The sequence below is a fragment of the Haplochromis burtoni genome, unplaced genomic scaffold (genome assembly GCF_018398535.1).
Source record: "Haplochromis burtoni strain Fernald_Lab_line unplaced genomic scaffold, NCSU_Asbu1 Contig_1094, whole genome shotgun sequence".
Taxonomy (NCBI): domain Eukaryota; kingdom Metazoa; phylum Chordata; class Actinopteri; order Cichliformes; family Cichlidae; genus Haplochromis; species Haplochromis burtoni.
In genome coordinates, this window is record NW_024583455.1 from 12,836 (window position 1) to 19,019 (window position 6,184).

A 6,184-nucleotide genomic window follows, 5' to 3' on the forward strand; every position below is an offset into this window, starting at 1 on the left:
GCGGGCTGAATAATGTTGACTCATGTTAGAAAATGTCAGTTTTCATTGTTACACAAAGCTGCTAAAAAATGTGTAAAAGGACGAAGGGGTCTGAAGCGACTGCATGCTCACAGTGTTGTGTGAGCTATGATGAGCTGTTTAAACAACATCCAGGGAATTTCCAGTTGGATGGAACTGAAAGCACCAAGTGCACGAAGTGCTTTCAGTTTTGATTGCCTATTATTTTTAAATTGAAAACACCTTTAAGAACAGTGATCACTCTATTAACAATGACATACATAACCATATTAGGACTACCTTATGTCACAGGTTCTATAAGATGACGCAGATTTAATTAGCAAAGGAGCAAAGACTGCAAATATCAAGAGTAGGTTTAAAAAGTGAAACGTAACATCTTACCCTGTTGGCACAGCTTGTGTCGCTTTAGTTTCTGGTACTTTCCTTCTTCTTTTACTTCCCAACTGGTATGGGAACAGCAACCTAAAAGTAAAAGGGATGAACTTAGTAAGTTATTGCTTAAACCTGTGGACAAAATGTGAACCATCACAGAAAATCTAACTAAGCTTCCTAAATGCACAGAAATATAGAGAAACATATATAGTGACAACTTATTGTCATCACATAGACACAATTTATTTTTATTTTATTTTATTCTACCTCAGGGAAACCTATCATCAGTGGCCATTATATATTATATATGTGTGTGTACCGAAGGAGTTACGAATTAAAAAATAAAATATACACCACTTAAAAACAAAGAGTGAGCTCACGTACCCGTTTAAATAAAGCTTCAATAAAGCTTCACACATGACTTCGACTGTACTTGGAGATCTAAAGGATGAAGAAGAACAGCAGACAGCATGCATGCAGTTTAATTTTAGCATGCTACAATAAAGTGCTGTACTCGACAGAAACAGTTTACACTACAAACAAAACAAAACAAAACAAAACTATAACACAAGTCTTATGAGTGTATAAAGCAAGATTTGAATACCTAACTGGTGTGCAAACAGGGACACTAACGCGTACTCACCGCTCCTCAGCAGGACCGCTAAGCGACGACTGTACTAACCTCGAGGAAGTGACATGACAGGAAGTCAGTCGAACATCGCGCAGAGGAAATGTTTTTCTTTCTTTTCTTTTATTTTTTAAAAATCACGCAGAGAAAATAAAAGCTCACGACACAATAGAAACACCTACACACACACACACACATACACACACACACACACTACACACACAAACCACACAACCCAGCCTCACACTGACGACACACACACTACACACACATAGGGAGAGAATAAGAGAGAGAGTTTCTACTTTTTCTGCGTTAACAATTCACTTCACTGATATAAATAATTAAATAAATCTATAGCAAACATCCGCTTAAATGCTGCTTATCGATAAATGAATCAACAAATACAACAGCATAATGCATAATGTAGTTCACTCTTCTATGGATGCTCCGTCAATGCTTACTTTTAATTCATTATTATACTCTTCTGCGAGCAAGAAATCTTAGTCTTCATCCTCTACAGCAGTGGTTCTCAAACATTTAGTAAACAATTAAGCAAATACAAGTAATCTGCAATAAATTACAGGTAGTAAGAAAATAAACTACTTAACTCTTTTACCTACGTCCACACCTACACAGGTATTTTTGAAAACGCAGCTGTTTCATCCACACGTAAACGGCGTTTCGAATCACCGAAAACTGAGATTTTTTAAAACTCCTTTTTTGCATTTACGTGTGGACGAGGAATACAGAGTTCGTCACGCAACGTCAAAGGTATGTGCCTTTTTCACGTCACGCTGTGCGCCACGTTATTGTTTACATGAGATGAATTGCAGAATGGCAGATAGAGACAAAATACTGTTAATCTGACTGTCTGCAGGTTTTAGCTTACATATACACACGCAGTTAATGCGTCAAGGTGTGATTATTTTACATGTAGTTGTTTTTTTCCTGTGTAATAATATTCAACATTGCTATCAATACATTTTTCAAAAAATGCCTCTCTGTGCAAAATAGGTTTAAAAACATAAACAACTGTGGGATACTGTTTGTCCGTGATTTGACAGCCCAGCGCTGCTCCCGACGAAGGGAAAACCAATCCTGCAGGGGAGACCTACCTTGTGCAGGTGAAACCAAAGGGAAGATGTGCTTCACCATATTTTCTAGTCTTTGACTTAGAATGAAGTTGGTTTGGAAACATATTCAGCTATGCTTCATCTCCTGCTTTGCGTTTGTGTGGGCGCCCCGTGCTAGCAGTGTCCAAGCATTGTTTTTTTTTTCCCCTAGGGGGCGGGCCCTAGGAAAGGTCTGCTCTACAGCAAATTACAAGTATCCGGCTGGGATAATAAGCTGGCAAAGGAGAATAAAAAGCACTTGCTCAAGACAAAAACTATATATACAGGGAGTGCAGAATTATTAGGCAAGTTGTATTTTTGAGGAATAATTTTATTATTGAACAACAACCATGTTCTCAATGAACCCAAAAAACTCATTAATATCAAAGCTGAATGTTTTTGGAAGTAGTTTTTAGTTTGTTTTTAGTTTTAGCTATTTTAGGGGGATATCTGTGTGTGCAGGTGACTATTACTGTGCATAATTATTAGGCAACTTAACAAAAAACAAATATATACCCATTTCAATTATTTATTTTTACCAGTGACACCAATATAACATCTCCACATTCACAAATATACATTTCTGACATTCAAAAACAAAACAAAAACAAATCAGCGACCAATATAGCCACCTTTCTTTGCAAGGACACTCAAAAGCCTGCCATCCATGGATTCTGTCAGTGTTTTGATCTGTTCACCATCAACATTGCGTGCAGCAGCAACCACAGCCTCCCAGACACTGTTCAGAGAGGTGTACTGTTTTCCCTCCTTGTAAATCTCACATTTGATGATGGACCACAGGTTCTCAATGGGGTTCAGATCAGGTGAACAAGGAGGCCATGTCATTAGTTTTTCTTCTTTTATACCCTTTCTTGCCAGCCACGCTGTGGAGTACTTGGACGCGTGTGATGGAGCATTGTCCTGCATGAAAATCATGTTTTTCTTGAAGGATGCAGACTTCTTCCTGTACCACTGCTTGAAGAAGGTGTCTTCCAGAAACTGGCAGTAGGACTGGGAGTTGAGCTTGACTCCATCCTCAACCCGAAAAGGCCCCACAAGCTCATCTTTGATGATACCAGCCCAAACCAGTACTCCACCTCCACCTTGCTGGCGTCTGAGTCGGACTGGAGCTCTCTGCCCTTTACCAATCCAGCCACGGGCCCATCCATCTGGCCCATCAAGACTCACTCTCATTTCATCAGTCCATAAAACCTTAGAAAAACCAGTCTTGAGATATTTCTTGGCCCAGTCTTGACGTTTCAGCTTGTGTGTCTTGTTCAGTGGTGGTCGTCTTTCAGCCTTTCTTACCTTGGCCATGTCTCTGAGTATTGCACACCTTGTGCTTTTGGGCACTCCAGTGATGTTGCAGCTCTGAAATATGGCCAAACTGGTGGCAAGTGGCATCTTGGCAGCTGCACGCTTGACTTTTCTCAGTTCATGGGCAGTTATTTTGCGCCTTGGTTTTCCACACGCTTCTTGCGACCCTGTTGACTATTTTGAATGAAACGCTTGATTGTTCGATGATCACGCTTCAGAAGCTTTGCAATTTTGAGACTGCTGCATCCCTCTGCAAGATATCTCACTATTTTTGACTTTTCTGAGCCTGTCAAGTCCTTCTTTTGACCCATTTTGCCAAAGGAAAGGACGTTGCCTAATAATTATGCACACCTGATATAGGGTGTTGATGTCATTAGACCACACCCCTTCTCATTACAGAGATGCACATCACCTAATATGCTTAATTGGTAGTAGGCTTTCGAGCCTATACAGCTTGGAGTAAGACAACATGCATGAAGAGGATGATGTGGACAAAATACTCATTTGCCTAATAATTCTGCACTCCCTGTTATATATATAGTATATATATATATAGTAAATATATATGTAAATATTATTATTATATATATATATATAATATATATATACAATATATAAATATATATAATATTATACAATAATATAATATATATATAACAATATACATATAGATATATAATAATTAATATATAACATATATATATATAATATACAATATATATATATATACATATATAGCCTATTAGTAGCCTATTATTATTACACGAATAATAACTCCTCTTTGATCATAAATGAATACATGTTCGTACATGCACATTCCAGTGCAGAATGCAAGCTCCATAAAGGCGTGGCTGAATGAGTTTGGTGTGGCCTTAAACTCAGCCCCATCATACAGCTTTAACATGAACTAGAAGAGCGATTGTGAGAAAGAAATGTAATGGCTCATAAGTACTTTAAATACATCTTTAATACCTTTTAACGTTTTTATTGTATCGAGTCTGGAAAAGACTCAATACAATAACAGATGATAACGTGTGACAGATGATAACAGCAGATGCGATTTGAAATCCATATGCTAGACTAAACTAAACTAACTAAACTAAACATAAGACTAAACCAGACAGTATTCGTAGTGTCAGATTTTCTTTCCGTAGAACCCAAATGAGCGCTCCAGGACCGGAGCAGGTGGAGAAGCGATACGATCCACTAGATTCTACCCTAAAGTTCGTCAACAGGCCAGATGATCTGAATCCACTGTGTAAGATTTTTTTTTCTTTTTCACCACCATGTTGCCCCACAAAAACTGCTACAAATATTTTTTTCTGACAGTCATTACCACACATTATAAAATTTCTCCTATTCCTTTTTTAAATTTTTCATGAGCCACGGAGTTTATTATATTTTGGTGCAATCCAGTATATGTAGTGTAACTGATACATCTGTTATTGTCCACTTCTTCCTCAGGTGATGACTCTCTCAGAGCAGAGATGTCCTGTGGCCACGCTGTCACTCCTGAATCTCTACACGATGGTGTCGTACCTTGCTGGATCAGGTGTGTCATGTCTTTGTAGCAGATAGTGTATGTGATGGGGTGGAGCCGAACCGGAATACGTATTCGGAAAGGAACAAATATTGTGTTTTTTATGAATACTTATTTCGAACAAATACTTTAAAAAATATTTGTATTCGGGAACAAGAAAAACTTCATATTAAAAAGCTGAGTTACCTTATGAGACTGCAGTGCATGACCAGATGAATGAGTGACGTGTGAAAGGTGACTGACACAGGCTGCTCCACACAGCAACAGAGAAGACTCAGCTGAGCAATAAAAGACTGAACTGCATCACTATTTTTGTTGAATAGAATTTTTGTACCCTCGGCTGTTGACAGAGTAACGTTAAAGTTCGGTTTAAAAGGTTAAAACAATGCTTGTGTAGTTGTGTTGAATTGTATGCACTTGTGGGAGTTGGTACATTTAAGTTACTCGTCTTTTGCAGACAGAAAGATGTAGGCTATAGGCCAGTTAACCTTAGCAGAGCTTCCCGTTGTCCTTATTAACGTAGCTGAAACTCCCCACATGGATTTGGTCAACTCAATAGAAAAGAGTGTGGCTGCTGCTGAGCCATCTCTTGGTCCTCCACCAGCCAAAAAACTTGTTCCAGTTCTGTGTGGAAGCATTTTACATTCAGTGCTGCAGATGAAACCAAAGTGATATGTAATGTGTGCAAAAGTCAAATCAGCAGAGGCAGAGATATCAAACATCTGTCAACATCTGTTATGCATAATCACATGCACTTAAAGCATCTTATTCCTGGTACTGTCTGCCAATCCCCCCACAATTACAGCCATGTTCTGTCCCTGCAAGCCAGTTTCACTGTCTGTTCACCACCACCCGTCCAAGGTGGTGGGGGTTCATAATGTTCACAGTGGTATTTTACTAGTTGTTGGTTTTAACCATGAATGAGGCAATGGATGTTATTTTCTTTTCAATGAGGTTCCTTGTTACATGTTCATTGCTGGATTTATGGAAAACCATCAACTAATATTGCACATCCATAATTATTATAATGGATATAATTAAAGAAGCATTACACTCTAACATTAATTAGAAGTGTAATGCAAAAAACTGGTTTTTACACCTATTTTGAATTTTACTCAAATACAAATACATACAAATACGGTCTGTTATTATAGTTATTATATAATTCCATCTAAAATTTAGTCTTTGGAGTTTTTG

General features: G+C 38.1%; 1 long non-coding RNA gene and 1 other non-coding gene across 2 annotated transcripts in view; one reads left to right on the top strand and one right to left on the bottom strand.

The window, feature by feature from the left end:
* Positions 1 to 10: 10 nt before the first annotated feature.
* LOC121813060 lies at positions 11 to 1,111 on the bottom strand. Its single transcript, XR_006053483.1, has 3 exons — positions 1,034 to 1,111; positions 775 to 831; positions 11 to 480 (listed from the first exon to the last, which is right to left on the bottom strand). It is a non-coding gene; the product is annotated as an uncharacterized LOC121813060 (long non-coding RNA).
* Positions 1,112 to 4,238: 3,127 nt separating this feature from the next.
* Positions 4,239 to 6,184, top strand: part of LOC102311893 — a 3,340-nt gene continuing 1,394 nt past the window's right edge. The window contains exons 1-2 of the transcript XR_006053484.1: positions 4,239 to 4,705; positions 4,912 to 4,999. This is a non-coding gene — a transcript (uncharacterized LOC102311893). The remainder of the gene's footprint in view (positions 4,706 to 4,911; positions 5,000 to 6,184) is intronic.